The sequence below is a fragment of the Hylobates moloch genome, unplaced genomic scaffold, assembly GCF_009828535.3.
Source record: "Hylobates moloch isolate HMO894 unplaced genomic scaffold, HMol_V3 SCAFFOLD_1, whole genome shotgun sequence".
NCBI classification, from domain to species: Eukaryota; Metazoa; Chordata; class Mammalia; order Primates; family Hylobatidae; genus Hylobates; species Hylobates moloch.
The window spans coordinates 181,409,071-181,434,062 of NW_026652276.1; the positions used below are offsets into that span (position 1 = coordinate 181,409,071).

A 24,992-nucleotide genomic window follows, 5' to 3' on the forward strand; every position below is an offset into this window, starting at 1 on the left:
ACATTTTCTTTATCCATTTATCTTTATCCATTCAAGTGTTGATGGACATTTAAATTGATATTGATTTTATGTCTTTCTATTGTGAGTAGTGTTGCAATAAACATGGGAGTTTGGGTATCTATTTGATATATTAGTTTCTTTTTCTTTGGAAATACTCTTAGTGGGATTCCTAGATTGTGTGGTAGTTCTATTTTTAGTTTTTTTGAGAAATCTTCATACTATTTTTCTTTTTTTTTTGAGACGGAGTCTCGCTCTGTTGCCCAGGCTGGAGTGCAGTGGCGCAATCTTGGCTCACTGCAAGCTCCACCTCCTGGGTTCACGCCATTCTCCTGCCTCAGCCTCTCTGAGTAGCTGGGACTTCAGGCGCCCACCACCACGCCCGGCTAACTTTTTTTTTGTATTTTTAGTAGAGACAGGGTTTCACTGTGGTCTTGATCTCCTGACCTCGTGATCCGCCCGCCTTGGCCTCCCAAAGTGCTGGGATTACAAGCATGAGCCACCGCGCCTGGCCCATACTATTTTTCATAATGGCTATATTAGTTTACATTTCCACTAATAGTGTATAAGAGTCCAATTTTCTGTCATGCTCACCCAAATTTCATCTTGAATTCCCACATGTTGTGGGAGGTGCCCCATGGGAGGTGGTTGACTCATGGGGACAGGTCTTTCCTGCAGTGTTCTCTTGATGGTGAATAAGTCTTGCAAGAGCTAATGGTTTTAAAAAGGGGAGTTTCTCTGCACAGGTTTCCTGCTGCCATCCATGTAAGATGTGACTTGCTCCTCCTTGCCTTCTTCCATGATTGTGAGGCCTCCCCAGTTATGTGGAACTGTAAGCCCAATAAATCTCTTTCCTTTGTACATTGCCCAGTCTCAGGAATGTCTTTATCAGCAGCATGAAAATGGACTAATACAGTAAATAGGTAACAGTAGAGTGTGGTGCTGCTGAAAAGACACCCAAAAACATGGAAGCAACTTTGGAACTGGGTAACAGGCAGAGATTGGAACAGTTAGGAGGGCTCAGAAGATGGCAGGAAAATGTGGGACAGTTTAGAGCTCCCTCAAGACTTGTTGAATGGCTTTGACCAAAATGCTGATAATAATATGGACAATGAAATCCAGGCTGAGGTGGTCTCAGATGGAGATGAGGAACTTGTTGAGAACTGGAGCAAAGATGACTCTTGTTATGCTTTAGCAAACAGACTGGTGGCATTTTGCTGCTGTCCTAGAGATTTGTGCAACATCGAACTTGAGAGGGATGATTTAGGGTATCTGGCAGAAGACATTTCTAAGCAGCAAAGCATTCAAGGGGTGACTTGGGTGCTGTTAAAGGCATTCAGTTTTAAAAGAGAAACAGGACATAAAGTTTGGAAAATTTGCAGCCTGACAATGTGACAGAAAAGAAAATCCCATTTTCTGAAGAGAAATTCAAGCTGGCTACAGAAATTTGCATAAGTAATGAGAAGCTGAATGTTAATCACTAAGACAATGGGGAAAATGTCTCCAGGCCATGTCAGAGACCTTTGCAGCAGCCCCTCCCATCATAGGCCCGGAGGTTTAGGGGGGAAAAATAGTTTTGTGTGCTGGGCCCAGGGTTTCTCTGCTGTGTACAGTCTAGGGACTTGATGCCCTGTGTCCCAGCTGCTCTAGCTGTGACTAAAAGGGGACAAGGTAGAGCTTGGGCTGCAGTTTTGGATGACACAAGCCCCAAGTCTTGGCAGCTCCCACATGGTGTTGAGCCTGTGGGTGCACAGAAGTCAAGAATTGAGGTTTGGGAACCTTTGCCTAGATTTCAGAGGATGTATGGAAATGCTTGGATGCCCAGGCAGAAGTTTGCTGCAGTGGTGGGGACCTCATGGAGACCCTCTTCTAGGGCGGTGCAAAACGGAAATGTGGGGTCAGAGCCCCCACACAGAGTCTCTACTGGGGCACTGCCTATTGGAGTTGTGAGAAGAGGGCCACTGTTCTTCAGATTCCAGAATGGTAGATCTGACAGCTTACACCGTGTACCTGGAAAAGCTGCAGATACTCAATGCCAGACCATGAAGGCAGCTTGGAGGGAGCCTGTACCCTGTGAAGCCATAGAGGTGGGGCTGCCCAAGACCATGAGAACTCACCTCTTACATCAGCGTGACCTGGATGTGAGACATGAAGTCAGAGGAGATCATTTTAGAGCTTAAGGATTTGACTGCCCTGCTAGATTTTGGACTTGCATGGGGCCTGTATCCCTTTTGTTTTGATCAATTTCTCCAAATTAGCATATTGACCCAATTCCTATACCCGCATTGTATCTAGGAAGTAAATAACTTTCTGACTTTACAGGGTCATAGGTGAACAGGATTTGCCTTTTCTCAGATGAGACTTTGGACTATGGACTTTTGAGTTTATGCTGAAATGAGTTAGGACTTTGGGGGACTGTTGGGAAGGCATGATTGCTTTTGAAATGTGAGGACATGAGATTTGGGAGGCGCCAGGGGCAGAATTATGTGGTTTGGCTCTGTCCCTGCCCAAATCTCTTGGATTCCCATATGTTGTGGGATGGACCCAGTGGGAAGTGGTTGAATCATGGGGGCAGGTCTTTTCTGTGGTGTTCTCATGATGGTGAATAAGTCTCATGGGAGCTGATGATTTTAGAAAAGGGAGTTTCTTTGCACAGGCTCTCTTTTTGCCTGCTGCCACCCACATAAGATGTGACTTGTTCCTCCTTGCCTTCAGCCATGATTGTGAGGCCTCCCCAGCCACGTAGAACTTTAAGTCCAATACATCTCTTTCTTTTGTAAATTCCCTAGTCTTGGGTATGTCTTTACAGCAGCATGAAAACAGACTAACACACTCAACAACATCTATTATTTTTTGTCTTTTTAATAATAGCTATTCTAACTGAGGCAAGATGATATCTCAGTTTTGATTTGCATTTCCCTGATGATTAATGATGCTGAGTGTTCTTCATATACCTGTTGGTTATTTATATGTCTCTTTTGAAAGATATCAATTCATGTTCCTTGCTCACTTTTTAATGGGGCTATTTGTCTTTCATCTGTTGAGTTTCCTATATATTCAGGATTTTACTCCCCTATTAGGTGAATAGTTTGGAAATATTTTCTTCCATTCAACAGGTTGCTTCTTCACTCTGTTCATTGTTTCTTTTTGCTGTGCAGAAGCTTTTTAGTTTGACAGAGTCCCATTTGTCTATTTTTCTTTTTGTGGCCTGTGCTTTTGTGTCTTAACCATAAAACAGTTGCTTAGAGCAATATCCTGATGCATTTCATTGATTTTTTTCCAGTTGTTTTATAGTTTTGTATCTTACATTCAAGGTTTTAATCCATCTTGAGTTGATTGTTGTATATGGTCACAGACAAGAATCTAGTTTCATTCTTCTGCATATGGCTGTCTAGTTATTATAGCACTGTTTATTGAAGAAGGTATCCTTTCCCTCATGTATGTTCTTGACAGCTTTATCCAAGATCAGTTGGCTATCAATATGTAGGTTTATTCCTGGGTTCTCTATTCTGTTCCATTGGTCTATATATCTATTTTTATACAAATATCATGCTGTTTTATTACAGTAACCTTATAATATATTTTGAATTCAGGTTATATTATACATCCAACTTTGTTCTTTTTGCTCAAGAATGCTTTGGCAATTTGGATTCCTTCTTGATTCCACATGAATTATATGATTGTTTTTTCTATTTCTGTGAAAAATGACACTGTTATTTTGATAGACATTGCATTGAATCTGTTGATTGCTTTGGGTAGTAACCGTTCTACGTCTTGAAATTGTGGTGGTCATTATATGACTATATGTTCAACAGAGTACATAGAATTGTTTATATGAAAATAGTGAATTTTACTGAACATAAATTTTCACAATTTTTAACAACTGAAGGAAAAAATAGGTGTTTTCAGAAAAAAGATTTGAAAGATTAAAATATCACAATATTTAAAATATTAAGTAAGTTATTAACACTGTAATATATGTGGTGCATTTTTTACTGAAATGTTACTATGCATAACATGACTATACCATGATAGTGAGAATTGTTATTTACGATGTTTGCTGAGGTAACTCTAGTGACAAAAATAGTACCTAGCACATAATAGGCTTTAAAATTATTTGTTTAATTAATAATTTACTAAATCATCAATTTTTGCAAAACTTATCACTCTCATACTATGTAGACATGCTGGATTAGTAGTATAAGGAAAAAGAGAATGATTTATCTTGTGTTGAACATAACTTATGGCAAACTTTTGCTATATTCTTTTGAAAATTATTTGCAGAAATAGCCAATGATGTTAATGCTTTTAGATATAAAGTTTAACAAAAAAATTAATTTGATGCTCTTTACATAATACTGAAACTCCTTTATAAAGATGATAGTTTTTTTTTTTTTTTTTGAAATGGAGTCTCACTCTGTTGCCCAGTCTGGAGTGCAGTGGCACGATCTTGGCTCACTGCAACCTCTGCCTCCTAGGTTCAAGCAATTCTCCTGTCTCAGCCTCCTGAGTAGCTGGGACTACAGGCACATGCCACCATGACTGGCTAATTTTTGTATTTTCAGTAGAGGTGGGGTTTCACCATATTGGTCAGGCTGGTCTCGAACTCCTGACCTCAGGTGATCCACCCACCTCAGCCTCCCAAAGTGCTGGGATTACAGGTATGAATAAATATGATTCTGAATATTAATATGTTTACATTTATATAAACCTATTTTCCACTATTTCATAGGGCTATATCTATCTGAATATCTGTCATACCTATGTGGCTTTTTATTCTGTTATACCTAACTTTTTCACAGACTGTAATTCCATACCATAAGTGCTAGAACATATCTGCTGTTTTCACTAATAATGATTTTCTTATTATTACATGTAATTAAGTATAATTTCATCCCATAAAGATGAACCAAGTAAATTTTCATGTAGCCAATACAAAATAAGAGAAGTACAGTGACAAAAAAGAGAGAGAGTTAGTAGAAATTTATTTAGTAGAAATAATGAAGGGCCACAGTGTAAGACTTTTAGGATCTTATTTTCATAAAGATGTAACCACTACTTTGAAGAAATGATAGATAGAAGCCCGGCTAATATTTAGAGAAACTACATTCAGTAGTTGATTATATCTTGAGAAGTAGTCTTAACACAGTGCTTAAAAGACAAGAAGGCATAGATAAGCTTGAAGTACAGATAACCTGCATAGGAGTAAAACCACATACACACTGTGAAATAGCAAGCATTACAAAACATGGCTGACCTTTCTTATGCCTTAAGATAGCAATTTGTGGTAATAGAGAAATGATGATGGAACATCGAGTAACACTATTTTCAACAAAATTGTAGGCTCTACAAAATCAGAGACCTTATAATATTTGGGAAGATTAAATGGTTAGCATATGTAAAGTATGTGCTACAATATCTTCCTAAGGTTAAGCACTTAGTGTTTGCTGCTATTATTGTCATCATTTTGATATCCCCTACACAGCATGTAGACTTTTGCTGAGTGCATAGAAAATGCTCAGCAAAATGATTTTAAGTTGAATTGCAACAATTGAAATAGTGATTATTTTCTTGCAAAAGAATAGCCCCTCCCAAGAAAGTAGAAACAACAATAATCATCATGCCAAAGGCAAGGAAAACTATTATGTGAAAATAGAACTTGTAGCTTATGTTTAGAAAACATTATCTACCATAATTCATATGACTTTTAAAATGTGGATAATATACATAAAATGATAAGAAAAAGTCAAAAGAAAGTTGAAAAATTACTAATTCTTCTTTCATGCATTCGTGTGTGTATTTTCACTTTGTCTTACCATAGTGTTTTTAAACATGAAGTTTTAATTTTAAATAGTGATTTTTTTAAAGGCAAATACAGAAATTCAATGATATAGTACAAAAGAAATTATAGGAAAAAAGATCCTTAATTTCCCTTTAATTGAAACACCTTCTGTTTAGTCTATTTTTCTATTAAGATTACAGAACAAAATTACCATAACTGAGAAAGTGAATGTTGACTTTGTCATTTTCATCTCTAGCTATCTACAGAGGGCAGCAAAGAGCTTCAGTTCAAAGACTAGCAGGTCGGGTTAGTAAGTTTCAATGGCTGCTTTCTGATTCCGCATCATTTGAAGCATTGCAAAGTGTCAAAATCAAGGTTCAGTGTGCTAAACTTATGCGATTGTTGTTGCCATATGTGGAACAGAGTGAGGGGGACACGTGGATCAGAATCAACTATTTTTCTGCAATCAAGAAAATATTTCAAATCAGTACATTGAATATGTCATTTTACTAAAACTAACCCAAAGCTTGATACAACAGTGCTTTTTTTAAAAAATTATTTTACTAAGATATTACAAAATAAATTGTCAAGTTCTCCCAAACTCAGATCACGATATTTTATAAAATTACAAAGTGGTAACTATTAATGAGTAGTTAATTAGTAGTAGTAGTTAAGGCAAATTCTATAATCTAAGGTGAGCTTGGTTTTAGGTGCTTTCTTATTAATGTATCTATATATCTCTAATTCTACAATTTCATTCATCAATTTTTATGATAATAAAATCCAAAATATATCCAAGAGGCCACTAGTACACCTGTATTCACTGAAGTAATTCATTGTTCCAGATAGGGTTCTGATTCTGAGATGGAGTTGACCTTGTATGAGATTCTTAAGATATGCCACTGTGAAAAAGAAGAGAAGAAAGACTGTGCAGAGGGAAAGGTGAAACTGCAGTGCAGGCCTAATTCAACAGGATGCTTGGGACCTAGAATGGTCCTTGAGTCCTCCTAAATCAGGCTGAGAGGGTGAGGTCTTTATACTCCCACCTTGTCAGTAAGTGGATGTGGGCCATACCAGGAAGGCGACTCAAGGCAGCTGGGGCAATCCTGACGAGGCAGCAAGTCCTTCCTTAAAGGTATATTCGAGTGGGCATCACGATGTCCAACACATTCATATGCAGTATGAAGTAATCAAAGTGCCTTATGCTGACACAGAGGGGGTGACATTTTCATTTACTTAGCAAGCTTTGTTATCTTTTACAATATTAATTCATTAACTTACATTTAACAGGAAACTATTAGCAGGTCTGTGTTAGCTCCTTCAAGTTCTTGTCTTTAACAGGTGAGAGAGATAATAAATGAAAATACTGAGGTTAATGCCCCATGCAAGGTTTGTATTAAGAAAAATAAATCACTGAAACACAAAACAAAATGACTAGGGAAATGCTTAATTGTACAGTCATGTGTTGCATGATGATGTTTCAGTCAACAATGGACCGCATGTAGGACAGTGGTCTCATAAGATTATAATAGTGTATCTTTTCTATGTTTAGATATGTTCGAATACACAAATACTTACTGTGTTACAATAGCCTACTATTCAGTACAGTAACATGCTGTACAAATTTGTAGCCTAGGAACAATAGGCTATCCTATATAGCCTAGGTATGTAGTAGGCTACACCATCTATGTTTATGTAAGTACACTCTATGTAAATATACTACAGTGAAATTGCCTGAGGATGCATTTCTCAGAACTATCCTTGTCATTAAATGACACACGACTGCACTTAGAAGAGCAGTTTACAACACCTTCAGGCGTTCATTTTTCAAAGAACCAATTTAGATAAGGACAACTGATGTTTTCATTTGAAACCATTCTAATCTCATTTAGAGAAATCCTTAGAAAACCAGTACTAAAGCAAGATGGGAAGGGGGCAACAGAGAGGTTGTTTTGTTTAAAAATAAACTGAATTGCCTTTTAGTATTACAAAAGAAATATGTATTCATTAGAGATATATGGACAAATAGAGAAATATAAAGAAGAAAATTGAAAATTACCTATAATCTCTGCATCTATCAACACAGAGAAAATCACTCAGTGTTTTAATTTTTCTTCTAATCATTTTTCTTTTGGACATATATGAAATTTTGATTCAGATTTTCTCATTTATAGATTGTTTTTTCTATTTCATTGAAAAATATTAAAATGAAAGCACGTATCTTCTGCAGCTTGTTCTGCTTGATGTACACAGCATTTAATGAGCACCATTACAAGTAATGGTATCAATAGCTGAACTATGGTGCATATTTCAGATGACTTCTTTGGACGAAACTAAACAAAATGGAATTACTCGGCCAAAGACCACTAACATTTAGGTTCTTGATATATTGTCACATTGGAGTCCAAAACAGTGTGCATCAACTTAGGTTGCCACAGACAGTATTTATATCTTTTCCAATAGTTCTTGCAAGATTTGATAAGGAAGATAATATTTCACTGTTGTCTAATTGTTTACTTTTTTGTTGTCTAATTAATTACTTTTTTGAAAGTAAACATTTTGTATTCAGTTATGTATTTTTCTACAAAATATCTACTTAGAGAATGAGTGTTTTTTAATAATTTATTTCTTTTTTAAAAAAAATTAAATTTTTTAAATTAATATAGAGATGGGGGTCTTGCTATGGTGACCAGGCTGATTTAAGATCTTCCCACCTTGGCCTCCCAAAGTGCTGGAATTATAGGTATGAGCCACTGAACCCAGCTTAAAAAAAAAAATTGATTGCCAAGTTCTCTTTACACATTAAGGGTATACGTTTCTTTAATACATTAAAGATATTTTGTTGTAATTTTTTTTCCCAGTTTGCCATGTTCTCATCACTTTTGATTACTTTCTGAACCATACATTTGTGTATGTGTGAATTCAGACATGGAAATATTTTTCTTTGTGGTTTCTTCCCGGACTTTTATGCTTCTAAAGTTTTTTCCTAGAGATCTTATATACATATATCCATTTAAATTTATTATAGTAATCTTAAAAAATACTCATCTGTATTTTGTTTCATTATTTAGCAGAAAACAAGGATATAAATAGATGATTCTTTTTCAATTAATTAATTACCCCAAATTATTTATTGGAGAGGTATTCAAACTTTTTGGAGCACAACCCACAGTAAAAGAAAAAATAAATTTTACATCACAATCTAGAACACGCTGACACACGTGAACACTTATATACATACCTATAACTGAAATGAAAGTGTCTAAATGAAAGTGTCTAAAATAATTTTTATCCTCAGTATTATGTGATAAATTCTAATATTTTCTATTATATTCTATTCCTTTCCTTTCCATCCCATTCCGTTTCAAATAAAAACAAAACTGCCTGTGGTTCACAAAATTGATTTAACAATTTATTAATGGTTCTTTCTGGAAAATATGACACACTGAATTCTCTGGTGATCTGTACCTTATCTTATTTTGAGTTCTGATATTCTAGTATATGTTAAGGAACTGTAAATTCTGTTCCATTAGTATTGATTTTTAAGTACTATTATAGCGTTTTAATGACTTCAGCTTTATAATATGCTAGAATGTTCTATAGAACAGGTCCCTTCCTCATCACTCTAAATTTTAAGATTTATCAGAGCTAGTCTTCCATATTTATTTTTGTTGGTTAGTGTAATCATTTTGTCACATTTTATTTTATAAAGAAAACTGGGCACTAGACACAGTGGCTCACATCTGAAATTCCAGTACTTTGGGAGGCCAAGGCTGGAGGATCACTTAAGGACAGGAGTTCAAGACCAGTCTGGGCAACAAATTGAGACCCCCATCTCTGCAAAAATTAAAAATAAAAAAGTTAGCTGGGTGTGGGGTCGTGTGCCTGCAGTCTCAGCTACTTGGGAGGATGAAGTGGAAGAATCACTTGAGCCCAGGAGTTTGAGTTTGCAGTGAGTTATGATTGTGCCATTGCATTCCAGCCTAGGTGATGGAGGAAGACCTTATCATCAGAAGAAAAAAAAATGCAATTATAATAGTAAATTAATTTGGGAAATAAAGTCATTTTTTCTATGTAAGAACATGACACTGCTTTTTTTATTTCTTTGAGTATCAGCAATGTTTCTTAAGAAAGACCTCATATTTATTAGTAAGTTCATTTCTGATTAGATTATACCTTTTTGTTGCTATTATGAAGAGAATGTTTTCTATTATTTTCTAACATTATTTTATGTAAGAAAATTCATGACTGAAGCTTATAATAAAGTTCTAATAATTTATTAATTGATTTTCTTTATTTTAAAGTTATAGAATTATATCTACAAATAATAGTAATCATAATAGCTAATTTCTATTTAATACTTACTGTAAACGTATGCATATTCCAGGTGCTTTGCAGTATTATCTTCTTTGAACTAACCCTGAAATATAGATACCATTAATATCACATTTTACATATAAGTAACCTGAGGCAGTTAATTCCTAATTTTACTTTCTGATTTTCTGATGGTTGTAGATATTATATTTCTTGCCTTTTTCCATTGGCTAGAGCTTCTGGAATTAGGTGAACTACCAGAGATTATAGATAACATCCTATTTCTGTTCTTAAGTTTAATCAGCACATCTCTAATGCTTTATTGGTAAATACATGTTTGTTGATTCCAGTTATATATTCTTTAATATGTTCCATAAATACCTCTTTATTTTATTTAAATTTACTGAATTTTTGAAATCCAAAATAAGTATAAAATCATAGAGAATATTTTACTCAACTATTCTTGATACTTATATGGCATTTCTAATTTGAACTATTAACATGATATATCAATAGATCTTTAATACCAAGTTTTAAATCTGCATTGTGTTTCTCTAAGTTTCTGAAAATTATGACATCACATTCTTATAATGGCAAGATTTCTCCCAATAACCTAATCTTTTGTCTGAATTTGTCCAAAGAAAGAGATTTTCATGTCAATTACTGTGTTTCTCCTTGATTGAGGGTTCGAAGGTATGACTATAACTAACAAGTAAGGTTTCTTAACAGCTATAATGTTCAGAAATCAATAAATACCAAGAGATCAAACTGAAAGAAATAAATTCTCATCTTAGAGTTTTAAGATTCACACTGTTCATCTGTGTCTTATATTTTTAATCGTATTTTGCATAACCCACTGTTTCTCTTTTACGTGTTCACAAGTTCTAAATTCAAACATTTTCTTTTCCTGCCCTCTTCCCTTCCTTCTTACACACTGCAAAAGAGAAATAGAGGAGATTGAACTTACACAAGAATCACAGTTTCGAATAGCTGCTGGGTGGTTTAGAAGGAGAAACTACTTAGTTGTAACTTCCCAGGGAGCATGTGATTAGGCAAGGCCTAAAGCTCTAAGGGCATACACCAAAGTATAAGGAGACCACAGGGCACAGTGACCCAGATTTTTACATGTAAACCATCTCAAATGACCTAAGCCTAATACCTTTGGGATGTGTATGTTGGGATCAAGAAATAGGTGTCAACATGTGTTTGGGAATCTATGAAATTAGGTAGTAGTTTGGAGACCCTTTAAAAGAAAATATACATATATATATATATATATTTGGCTATTGTCTTGCTTAATTTTAACAGATGTCAATAAAGACTAAGGTGAATTACTTACTATCTATTTTTACTGAATGACCATAGAGTATATATTTCTTACATTGATTTGTATATTGTATTAAATTTAAGGGACTTCAAAGTGGCTTATTCCACTAATTTTTGAGGGGATATAATTTCCAAAATGGGCAATTATCTTTTCTTAGGGATCAAATTATGTCATCCTCCCAAATTCCTATGTTGAAGACCTAAGCCCTAGACTTTAGAATAATATGAGCTTGTTGGAAATTGGGTCAGTGGAAACATAATTATTTAAGATGAGTTATAGTATAGTAGGCCCCTAATTCCAATATGACTGATGTTCTTATAAAAAGGGAAAATTTGGACACAAAGACACATTCAGTGGGAGAATACCCTGTGAAGACTGAAGTTATGTTGCTGTAAGCCAAAGAAATGCCAGAAGCTAAGAGAAGGTCCTGGAACAAATCCTTCCCTACTGCTTTCAGAAGAGGATAATCCTGCTGATACTTTGATTTCAGACTTCTGACTTCTAGAACCATGAGAAAATAAATTTCTGCAGTTCCAAGCCACCCAGTTTATGGTACTTTGTTATGGCAGCCCTAGCAAACTAACATAGCTTCCAATGGTATCCACTAAGTTGACTGACTTTACTCTTTAAAAACAAACAAACATAAACGTTATGATAGTTTATGATATATGTTGTGAATGAGTGCCCAATAAAAAGAATCTTAGGTAACTGTTTTGTAAAATCAACACAATATAAATGTTAAGCTATTAAGAATACTGGCTAATGGAATGAATGCACTCTATTATTCTCATTTTAAGTAAAACTCATTTTCTTTCCATGAGTTTTATTTTAATTAAGAATCAAATTTTTCATAACACTCCCGACAAACCCCTTATCCCAGTTGACCTGCTGACAGATCTGTATATTCTAAGTGGTACAGTTTTAAAAATCTCAATGGAATCTTTTTACATTCATGATTATTATTCTTAGACAAGTGTTGTTGAATTAAGTCGGCTATGAAATAGCTATAATTGTACGCATTTATAACAATATTAAACCACTCATTTATCCAGAAGCTTAGAAAACAGTATGTTGTAGATAATCCGATATTTTGGATTTAAAGCATTAGAATACATTTAACAATAAGTCTCTATAAAATATATATCAATCTACTTTTGATTCAATACTTTGTAATATTTTGGCTGGGCGCAGTGGCACACACCTGCAATTCCAGCACTTTGGGAGGTGGAGGCAGGAGGATCACTTGAGGCTAGAAGTTTGAGACCAACCTGGGCAAAATGGTGAGACCCTGTCCGTATAAAAAATTTTTAAAACATTAGCCAGGAATGGTGGCACATGCCTGTAGTCGCAGCTACTCAGAAGACTGAAGCAGGAAGATTGCTTGGGAGATTAAGGTGCATGGGAAAATTGCCCAGGAGTTTAAGGTTACAGTGAGCTATGATTGTGCCACTGCACTCCAGACTAGGGAACAGAGCAAGACCCTGTCTCAAAAAAAAAAAAAATGTATAATATCTCAAAGTAACCATTGAAAAATTAATTATTCTTGAATAATTTTGAAGGTGGGTTGGATGACCTGCTATGGTCATCTGGATTTAGTGTAAAATATAGTCCTATTTCAGTTGTTGGTCTTCCAAATTAAGGGAAATTGAATTTTGAATAAACATCAATTGAAATGATCATTTATAATTCAATGAAAACAGTAGAGGCAATTGATGAGTATTTATGGAGTAGCATCTGGGCACTGAAAGTGGGAATTTAAAAGTTAAAAAGACAAAAAAAAAGGGAGGAAGCTAATCACCCGTCCTGCAAATTTTTATTAAATTGAACAGCTACAGGACTCTGGTATGTTTAGTTGCTGATGTGGCTGTTAGTTGGCCATGAATTTTAATCTTCTTAGAAAATTTAATTGTAAGTTCAGTAAACTGCTATATGATTCTTTGATAAACTACCCATGTACTTTTTTTAACACATGGAAATAATAAAATATGAAAATAAGGAAACATAAAGTATCTCCTTTAGAGATACTTCAGCAAGGCATTCACATATATTGAAAGCCAGCTGAGCCTGCCCTGGTGGCTGAGCATGTGACCATGCACAAGACGGGGTTTTGCGCTGCCAGTGAGACTATGTCCTCTCTGTCTTCTGTGTTGATACAAATGTTAAATGCTGCTTTAAAGTCTTCATGGTAGTAAAAGCAATCCTTGAAAATCTATATAGTTAAATATTTAGAACTATGACATTCCAAAGAACTAACCATATGGTTGGTAATTTTGGAGATCAGTTGCCCTGAATTCTGAAATAAGCCTTAAAAGGGCAATGGAGAAATAATTTTTTTCTAATTCTATTAAAATGCACATTCCAAATTTCCCTTTCTCAAGATATTTAATGAATACCAACCATAACTGTGAAAACGGTCCAGCTCACAGGAAGAACCCTGAGGAATACCAACATTTATGGAAGAGCAAAAGCAAAGGAGCTTGCAAAGGGACCAGAATATAAGGGGAAATATAAACATAGACGAAGATCTTGTGATATTGCTGATGCCAAGGGTAGGAAGTTTTCAAGAAGGAAGGGACCATTCTTCAACCCCAGTGAAATGCTGATTCAGGCAAGGGCTCAACAATGGCCGCTAATACCACTAGGCAAAAAATTATTTGCACATGTTAAAATATCACTCCACAAGTTGCAAAGGGAATATATATATATATAAAGAGATATATGTATATCTCTTTAGAAAGAAAAATCTGGCAGACATTACTGTCACCAAATGACCAAACTTAACATCACTAATAGAGGGTCCCTCTGACTTAGGGACCTACTGCCAGGGTGCAGTATGAAACAATCGGTATCACCTATGAGGAAATTGTCTGCAAAGAATGCTTAAACTGTATCTCCTGTTTATAGCAAATGCAGGGATTAGAAGAATAATGTGTGAAAACATGATGAAATGAAATGTGGGCCATTCCAAAGGCAACTGACCTACACTGTTTAACAGGTCAAAGTCATCGTGGAAGAAAGTGAGGAATTCAAGATTAAAAGAGTTTAAAGAACATAATAACCAAGTGCACTGTCTGATACCTGAGTATGAGCTTATACAGGAAGTAAAATAGCTAAAGACCTTTCAGGGACAATTAGGAAATATGAATATGTACTGTATAATGCTTTGTGTTATAGGAAAATGTCATTATGCTTAGAAAGTACAAGCTGAAGTACTAACATTTGAAGGTGTGTGCGTGACATGATATTCACAATTTACCTACACAATCGTTTAGCAAAATATACCCTAGACACAGCAAATGGCAAGGTGGCAAAGATTACTGAAGAATCTAGGTGGTGTGCCGAGACCAGCTCAGTCAGGAGACCCTAACCTAGAGGCGCTAGAGGAGTTAAAGACACACACAGAAATATAGAGGTATAAAGTGGGAAATCAGGGGTCTCACAGCCTTCAGAGCTGAGAGCCCCGAACAGAGATTTACCCACATATTGATTAACAAGCCAGTCATTAGCATTGTTTCTATAGGTATTCCATTAACTAAAAGTATCCCTTATGGGAAATGAAGCGATGGGCCGAAATAAAGGTATGGGTCTGGCTAGTTATCTGCAGCAGGAACATGCCCTTAAGGCACAGATCGTTCATGCTATTGTTTGTGGTTTAAGAATGCCTTTAAGGCCGGGCACGGTGGCTTATGCTTGTAATCCCAGCACTTTGGGAGGCCGAGGCGGGCGGATCACGAGATCAGAAGATCGAGACCACAGTGAAACCCCGTCTCTACTAAAAATACAAAAAATTAGCCAGGCATGGTGGCAGGCGCCTGTAGTCCCAGCTACTCAGAGAGGCTGAGGCAGGAGAATGGCGTGAACCTGGGAGGCGGAGCTTGCAGTGAGCCGAGACTGCGCTACTGCACTCCAGCCTGGGTGACAGAGGAAGACTCAGTCTCAAAAAAAAAAAAAAAAAAAAAAATGCTTTTAAGCCGTTTTCCACCCTGGGCAGGCCGGGTGTTACTTGCCCTCATTCCGGTAAACCCACAACCTTCCAGTATGGGCGTTATGGCCATCATGAACATGTCACAGTGCTGCAGAGATTTTGTTTATGGCCAGTTTTGGGGCCAGTTTATGGCCAGATTTTGGGGGGCCTGTTCCCAACAGTGGTGGGCATAAATATAATCATTGTACGATTTAAACTTTATGTTTTAAATTCTTCCTTAAAAAAAAAAAGTGTCACTGGGGATAAAGAGTGTTAAATGCCGCTGAAAGATTCAGCAACATAGGGACAGATTTAGCAGGAGGAGTTTGTTTCCTTTGTGAGGGTACTTATTTCACCACGTAACAATGAATTGAAAAGTAAACCAGAGGTGAAACAAAAAAAGAAATAGTATGTTTAGACAACACTTGGAAGAAATTAACAGTTATGAAGTAGAAAGAAGTCAGTCTAAAAATGGAAGGAAATGTATATTTAAAGGAAGTATTTTACTTTTTTATTTTGGTGTTTTGCCTGGAGTTTTTTTTTTTCCATTTTTGGGGGGTATTAGTTTATTCTCATTTTAAGAAGGAAAGAGGTGACTGTTTCAGCTGTGATAGGGAAGTATCAGTAGAGAGGCAGAAGAATTAGAGGAGTGGAGGGGCTATTTCAAGGATTTTGGAATCAGATGGATGTGAATAAGGAACCAAAACAAAAGGAGGCGAAAAAGGATTTTCTCTGAATCTCATGAAACTAGTTTGAACCCCTTCCCCAACCCCTACCAAAATTATATAAACAAAGACCCTATAAAGCCTGTATCTGCATGTATGGTAAGGTATTAAATTGGAACAAAAATGTGCAAACCTCTTGAACATATAAAATAAAGCTTCTCAAACTTCAATAAGCCTGGAAATCGCCTCAAAGAGCTCATTAAAACACAGACTCCTGAGGAGTAGTATACCTTCCCTTTAATTATGAGGACTCTGAGATTCAAAAAAATTACATGACTTCCTAAGATCATACAGCTATTGGTGGCCTAGCTGGTACTAGGTCTCATGTACTGATTTCACTGATCTTTCTTTTCTGTAGCGTGCATGCTCTATATTACTAGCCTCTATTATTTATATTATCAGAAAACCTCTACCTATCCTTATTAGAGCTATGAAAAAAATTAGTCTTATTGACTCCCTCGAGTAAAATGCAAATTTTGAGAAATTTAAACTGAATTATCTAACCATATTTTCATTTGCTAAAGATAAGTATTTTCCCCCCACCTAGTTTGTTTTGTTTTTAACGGAGACATTGCAGAATTTTAGATAACACAAACCTTCTTTTGAGTGAATTGGATTTTATTGCTGCCCAACAAATTACCACATTAAGACAATATAAATTTACTATTTCACGATTTCCACAGGTTGAGAGTCTAGACACTGGTTAGCTGAGTTCTCTGCCCAGGGTCTCATCAGGCTGACATCAAGGTGTTGGAGAAGGTTTCTATCTCATTTGAGGCTTTGGGGTCTTCCTCCACATTCACCGACTGTTGACAGAATTTTCTTCCTTTAGTTGTAGGACTCAGGGTCCCTGCCTTCTTATGGGCTGTCCTGTTCCCTGACAGTTTTCTTTGAAGCTAGAGGAAAATCTCTCTCTTCAGTGGGCCAAGTCGGTCTCATACAATGTAATCTAATCATGGAGTGGCTCTCCCTTTGCTATATAATGTAAGCTAATCTAGGACTGGTAAGTGACTATCTCATTATATCCAAAGTCCCACCCACATTCAAGGGATGGGAATGTTGGGGCCACCTTAGAATTCTGCCTACCACATGCAAAGATATCTGAAAATTTACCTCTAGGTTATATACTTGGTAAGACTTCAATATTTTCTAATAATTATATTTCAAAAATTTTTTTGAGATTCAAACCAACAAAGATTTTTCCCTAGATGGTTGTTTTAAGTCTGTTCTAATAATCAAGCAAAAACATAGAACAAGCATTCCATTTTGGTCAAACAATGAGTTTCTTACCTGCCTTTGATGTGACTGTAGTTACCTCCTCTGCTAATATTGCTCCTCATTTATAGAGAATCTGTAATAGCTTATTTTGGGAGATTATTATATTTGTAATATGTATATTTCTGTAAATATTCAACTCTGCCTTGTAAAAAGGTAAGCTACGATCCTGTCTGAAAGTTGCATGAGACATGAGTTTATAATTTAGTATTGTGTTATTTAAGAAGAAAACTGTGATATAATAATAAACATTAAAACACTACAGGAAATATGTGTCTGTAGCAATTGTAGGTGCTAATTATGTTGTCAGCTGGAAGAGTGAAAATCTGGCCTCCTAAATTTGGGTCATGGCAGGTTGGCCATGGATCTGATTTTTCATTTTTATCTATTGTTATTAAAATGTATGTGTTTGTAGTCCTAAATATCTTTGCTCCTTTAGACTTTTTTGTATTATTTTGAATATGGAAATGCAGATTGAATCACACTCACTCTTCTGGATCCCAGAACTGCATGGCTTAGCAGATTCACTAGAGGGTTTTTTAAAAGCTGAGTAGTGTGAACTGGATGCTTAAAGAGTGTCTAGGGCTTTGATCGCAGTGGGTAAGCTTTCAAAAGTCAGAGGATCTCTATTAGTACAGCACATATAAAAAGCTGTGGTTTTGCCTTTGGCACTTAAAAGATGTTAATCTATTTCAATACTCGCCAGTAAATATGTCCATCAGTTAAGCTTAAATGCACTGAGAATTTAAAAAAAAAAAAAAAAACCGCTTAAGAAAACCACTTATCCTAATGCTTTGTAAAATCTACAAGGTGCTGTTCAGTGTGTAAATATTTATTTGTGACTATGATTTAAAAATAAGACTCTGAGTTCCTAAACATTCTGATTTTTGGAAATAAGAGAGGTTTTTCATGTAGGAAATTTAGCAGATATTGTTATCAAAATAGGAAAGTTTAATACAAAACTTACATGGGTGTTTGGCTTACTAATGTAGAGGAACACAGTCAAACGCTGTAAAATCTTTGAAGAGATTTATTCTGAGCCAAATATGAGTGACCATGGGCCGTGACATAGCCCTTAGGAGGTCCTGAGAACATGTGCCCAAGATGGTCGGGGTGCAGGTTGGTTTTATACATTTTAGGGAGGCATGAGACATCAATCAAATACATTTGAGAAATACATTGGTTTGGTCCAGAAAGGCAGGGCAATTCAATGGGTCGGGGTGGGGGAGCTTTCAAGCTATAGGTAAATGTAAACATTTTCTGGTTGACAATTGGTTGACTTTGTCTAAAAACCTGGGATCAAAAGAAAGGAAATTTTCAGGGTAGAAGACTGTGGAGACCAAGGTTCTATTGAAGTCTTCTAGTGGCTGCCCTTAGAGACAATAGATGACAAATGTTTCCTCTCCAGCCCTTTTTAAAGGTGCTAGACTCTTGGTTAATCTCTTCAGGATTGGGAGGGCCTGGAAAAAAAAGATCTAGTTCTTTAACAGAATCGTGATTCTTTACAGATACAAATTTTCCCCCACAAAAGACAGCTTTGCAGGGCCATCTCAAAATATGGCAAGAAACATGTTTTGGGGTAAAATATTTTGATTTTCTTCTATGTTACATAACGTTATGCCAGAGTCAGATTGGAAAGTAAGTCACAATACATAGGGTTAAATAAAACCCACTTGATGAGAATTCATGGTTTATAAGGCATGACTCCCCAGACCCCTTAGATAGGAATTTGGGCAAGGTAAAAAAATCAGAGCTTAGTCCTCAGTCTCCCCTCTTGGCCAAAAACATTCCATAGAATGCATGGGCAGGCCAATAAACAGCAGCAGGTCTCAGGGTGCTAGGAAGGCTCATTTCTAGAGTTGTCTGATTTGATGGTAATCGTTTTAAACAGTAGCAATTTGGATAATGGCAGGAGGACATGCCTGACCTGATGTAATAGCCAATTGTGTAAGGGGTGAGATGGAGTCAGGCATAGGGTTTAGTCTAAAAAAAAGAAAAAAAATTCCTGGATCAGATGTATTTTGTGAGCTATCATGATCTGAGTCTTCAGTTGTGCCTTTTTCCTTTCCCTGAGTCTGGCATAACACAAGAGATATATAATGCTAATATAGTAACAAATATCAAAAAGATGGTTAAGATTAGGCATCCAAGAAGGTTATAAGTGAAATCAGAGGGCAGTAAACAACCCAAGCAGCCAAAAAATAATCCCTGCATGCATCATCATATCCTTCGATCAGACTCACAATGTGTTTACCTTCCTTATCAGGGTTATTTAAACCTTATCAAAGATTTAAACCAATTTGGTTATTTAAACCAAATCTTATTTGAGGATTGTAGGACCAGCATTAAATCAGAATTCAACAAATTTAATCTCTCTTCAGGCTAATTTATCTCCATAGGTATAACATCCTGAGGAGGTTATAAATCAAATCCAAGAAACACCAGATCCTCAGTGTCTAAATTGTCATAAAGGGCCTGGTTTGGTGGCTGAAACCTGTAATCCCAGCACTTTGGGAGGCAGAGGTGGGCAGATCACTTGAGGTCAGGAGTTGGCAACCAGCCTGGCCAACATGGTGAAACCCCATCTCTACTAAATACAAAAATTGGCCAAGAATGGTGGCAGGTGCCTGTAATCCCAGCTACTTGAGAGGCTGAGGCAGGAGAATCACTTGAACCTGGGAGGCAGAGGTTATCGTGATCTGAGATTGTGCCACTGCATTCCAGCCTGGGCAATGGAGTAAGACCCTGTCTCGAAAAATATATACATAAATAAATAGTCATAGGACTTGTTATCAGTAGACAAATCTATTTTTCTCACTGCTTTTGTATTGTACCCTATACTGGTGTTCCAGGGAGAGAAAAGGAGGTTTTGTCACAGGAGAAGTCATATAACTCAACAGTGTTTTTTGTGTTTGTTTGTTTTGTCCCTTGGCAGGACTCCCTATGGCAGAGGGACTTATAGCCAGTTAATTGTTCTAGGCCAGATAGGAATGGATGTGGACAGGTGTTCATTACCTCTTAAAATTATTATTTTAAGTAAAAAGCCAATGAACAAAACCAAAAGGCAAAGTTATAAGACTGACTTATTTTTAACTTCTATGTGTTGAGCTACTGTAAGTTTGGTTTTTGTTACAGGCTTACAGCAATTAGCTATAGAAAACATAAGCATTGTTCTGCAAAAGAATTTTAAAATATGTATATAGATAAAAATATATTTCTCTTCACAACTCATAATTGGGATCATTATACCCAGGAGGCTTTGTTACAAGGTATTTTTATCCTGTTAGTAAATATTTTCCTTTAATTCTATAGTAAACAGAAAATTCTTTATGGTTGGAGTGGATGCAAAAGTGACACATAACAGTTTAGAAGACAACTAAACTTGTCTTACCAGCTGTTTAGGCATCTTTGTATCCCTTCTTGATTTGCAGGGTTTGACCTTGACCTAATTTTAGCCCTCAAAATCAGCACGTAAAATTTCACACACTCACCTCTCCCTCGATAGTCCCTGGGCCTAGAGGGAGGGTGCTTGTTTAGTTTTAGCATCAGAGCATTTGTAGTGAAATAGATCTAGGCCCAGTGGGATGCCAAATAAGGCAGATTCCTATCTCTGGTCTTCAGAACACCATGATTTTGGTTTCCTTGGAAGTATAATTTGACAATTTTAAGAGTAATTTGTGTGTCAGAATAGAAAAAGGAACCCATTCCATTAGGCTACCAAGTAAAAATATGATGAAAAATTATAATCTGGTACTCTCTAGAGGATTATTGTAGCCAAGAATAATTATTCAATCTGTGCACAAAAAAACAACTTAGGGCCAAAATCTAATACTATGTGTTATGCTTTTCCTTTGAAACAATTTCTTGAGCTGCTTTTTTTTTTTCTATTAAAGATAAATTGTAGCAAGACCAATTTGTGTGCAAGGTTTTAGGCTTCTTATGCTTGCCTGATTATTTGCATAAAATGCAGCAAGAATTAATTGACCATATACACTCCTTTTAAATTGGCTTTGCTGGAACTTTATTTAAAAATAGTCTATTCTAGTCTAAGGCTTGGTAAAATAACCAGTGTCTCTAATTGTTTTGTTTTAAAACTTTTATTGAACTTATGCAAACAACTATATTGTCATAAAATTGCGATCTGAATTTTGGAGAACTTAGAAAGTTAAGTTTGCTTAAGAAAACGTACTTCACCCGAATAACTTAAAAGAAAAAGATTTTCTTGACCCTTCTTTAACCAGAGCAGCAGCTTTTAATCAAGATGTTTGTTCACCTTGAAAATACCATTTACAAACCAAACAGCTCATGAGAGCTGTCTATCAGACACTGTAGAATTTGGCAGCTCCTCATAATTAGTTCTAGGAAAGAGGCTTTCTGCTTATCAGCAAGATTTTACGTATTTTTTTTCTTTTTTTGTCACAGAACTCTTCTGGAAAATATTATTTCCATTAGCATACGGGTAGCTTCGGATAACATTCTATCACAAGGCAGTAAATGCCTCACCAAGTGGAAATTCTCTAGTTCAGTCATTGTTATTGAAAAGTAAAGTTTATTTTTGGCATCAGCCCCAATAAATGCTCCACACAAAGGACTATGTACTGGAGGATTTATCCCGACTAGCACTCCAGCTTTTACCCTACACTTTGTGGGCTCAGGCGATTTTACTAGTTCCCATTTAGTGTGTTCAATTAACGTTTCCTAAAAGAGCAGATTTACTTGCCTTCAGTTTTATAGTACTGGAAAGGGGTAACATCCCCAGTCAGATGCATTACCCATTTTCCTAAGACATTTAGGTAAAGGGGTTACAACTACCTTATATAAAGCTTGTTTAAATATCTTAATTTTTATAATTATAATTGTATAATTTTATAATTAACCTGTATGTTTCTATGTTCTGATCCCAGGAGCCCTTTTTAACCTTCAGACCATTACCTAGATACTTAATATCAATTAATAACATTAGATCCTGAATTATGACATTTGTTTCAAGCATTTATTCAATTTACCTGATTGCTTTAATAGTTTACCTAGATTATTTACAAAAACAATGATAGCAAATATTTAAACTTATTTTTCTATTAACCATTTTTTATAGCTGTGAATTTCAAGTATTTACTTAAGTAATAAAACTTATGGTTAAATTTATGGTATTTATACCGATAGCTCTGGATTTGACTATTTTCATTAAGCCAACAATATTTCATAAGCATACAAAAGCTAAGATTATTCTGTTTTCGGATGGGCTTTATAGTTTTATAACCCTTATGGTCAATCTTATAGTATTCTGCAGGAATACATAAAACCACTTGACCAATAAATGCAAAAACATGCTAACAATTCTTAAGACATTTTTAACATTATTTTACCAATAACTTTAAAGCCAGTTATTTATTAAAGATTTTACTTAAGTCATGTGAACTTGAAAAAGCATTTGGCTAGTCTTTTTTTAAAGTATCTGATTTAAGCACTTTTATTTTTTAAGCCAATTAATTAGAGCTCTTTTATGTATTTTTAGTAGTGAAATGTTGTGTACACAACACATAAATACATAGATGTATTAGGCATGCTGATAGAAGTACGTTATGATTTTTAAAATGTCTTTTCTTTCTTAGACTTCTAAATTCTTAATAACCTGTTTCATCATCCTAGGCAGTTGTCAGCTAAATAGCCCTAAATTTGTATTTAAAGGAAACCCCCTCAGGTGAAAATCAAATAGCAAAATTTATATCATATGGTATGGAGAGAAAAAGTCTGGTGTGCCAAAGGGAAATTAAAACCAATTTTACTGCCAATTAAACATAAAATTATAGAATTTATAAAGGTCTTTTAAATATATACACACAAATACACACACACACACACACACACACTCACTCACACAAAGATTCTGTAGGATTTACTTCAGAACTTTAGCCGTGACATAAATACAAATTCACTAGCTTGCAAAAAAAAAAACCTTGTTAGATACACACAGTGGTTTTTATCTCAGTAGAAAAGCAAGAGTAGATTTGAAGCAGGCAGAAAAGAAAATAGAGAAAAAGAGAACTTAGGATCCCTATAGTTGGCAAGTCAACCTTAGGGCTCTTTACCTTAATGTAAATGTGCACAAAGACCATATTACTTCCATTTTACATAAACTCTGGCAAGGAGAGGTGCCATAAAACATACAGAATGCTTGAAAGGGGGTCATTCTCCTTGTTCTCGCCTTATTCGTAGATTATTTGTTTCCTACTTTTTTTTCTTCATGAAAGGAGGATCTGAAATGTGGCCTAGGAATTTTGTCTGGTGGATCAATGTGTGCTGCTTACAGGCAAGACTCCATAGTGTGTCACCATTGAGTCATTTCCACCCTCTTACATGTCTCATTTTCTCTCACCAGTAGTCTGTTACCTCTGAGAGGGCTCAAAACACTGGGTAATCAGCCCTTATATATGTTTCCTAGACAAGGCTTTTTTTTTTAAATAATTTTTGTTGGGAATTTCCCCGTAGGGCTGCTGCATGTTGTGAGGTGTCAATTCCCCAGACACTCCCATGAGGTTCCCAGTCACCTAAGGGTGCCTTTTGGCTGGAAGGAGCAAAATGTCCTTTCTCTTCAGAGCTGAGGAAACTTAGTCTCTTATTTACATATGAAAACAACAGTTCAGTTTCTCATGCAAATGCACAGACAAGCCAATTGAGATTAATTTTTGGAGAAAAAGCAACAGAGAAGACCCTTTAGAATGCATCTTTGAACTAGAATTAGGATCCTTTAGCAACAACTTCCTAGGAGAAAAACCAGCTCAGAATAAATCAAGGACTGTCAACCAAAGGGAGTTCCAGGGCTCAGGAGGACTTAGCAGTTCTACCGGAAGAGAAGCATAAAGTTGGGTAGGCTTCAATAGGCCCCTGCTGGTACCTTAGCTCTGAGTTTGGGCAACTTCTTTGGGGTTCTGAGACTTCTCTGAGGCCCTATGTTGGATGCCAAATTATTGTCAGTGAAAAAAATCAAACTGTAAAATATTTGAAGAGATTTATTCTGAGCCAAATATGAGTGACCATTACCAGGGACACAGCCATCAAGAAGTCCTGAAAACATGTGTCTAAGGTGGTCAGGGTACAGCTTGGTTTTATACATTTTAGGGAGGCATGAGACATCAATCAAATACGTTTGAGAAATACATATTTTGTCCAGAAAGGTGGGGCAATTTGAAGCAAGAGCTTCCAGGTTATAGGTAAGTTTAAACATTTTCTGGTTGACAATTGGTTGAGTCTAAAGACCTGGGATCAAAAGAAAGGAAATATTCAAGTTAAGATAAAAGATTGTGGAGACCAAGGTTCTATTGAAGTTTTCTAGTGGCTGCCCTTAGAGACAATAGATGACAAATGTTTCCTATTCAGACCTTTTAAAAGGTGCTAGATTTTCAGATAATCTCTTCAGGATTGGGAGGGCCTGGAAGAAAAAGATCTAGTTCTTTAACAGCATAGTGATTCTTTACAGATGCAAATTTTCCTCCACGAAAGACAACTTTGCAGGGCTATCTCAAAATATGGCAAAGAAACATGTTTTGGGGTAAAATATTTTGATTTTCTTCTTTGTTACATAATGTCATGCCAGAATCAGATTGGAAA

The 24,992-nt window shown here is 35.9% G+C and overlaps 1 protein-coding gene across 6 annotated transcripts in view; it reads left to right on the forward strand.

The window, feature by feature from the left end:
• The window catches only part of MAGI2 (membrane associated guanylate kinase, WW and PDZ domain containing 2), a 1,482,569-nt gene that overhangs the window by 258,352 nt on the left and 1,199,225 nt on the right, over positions 1–24,992 (forward strand). The window lies entirely within an intron of this gene.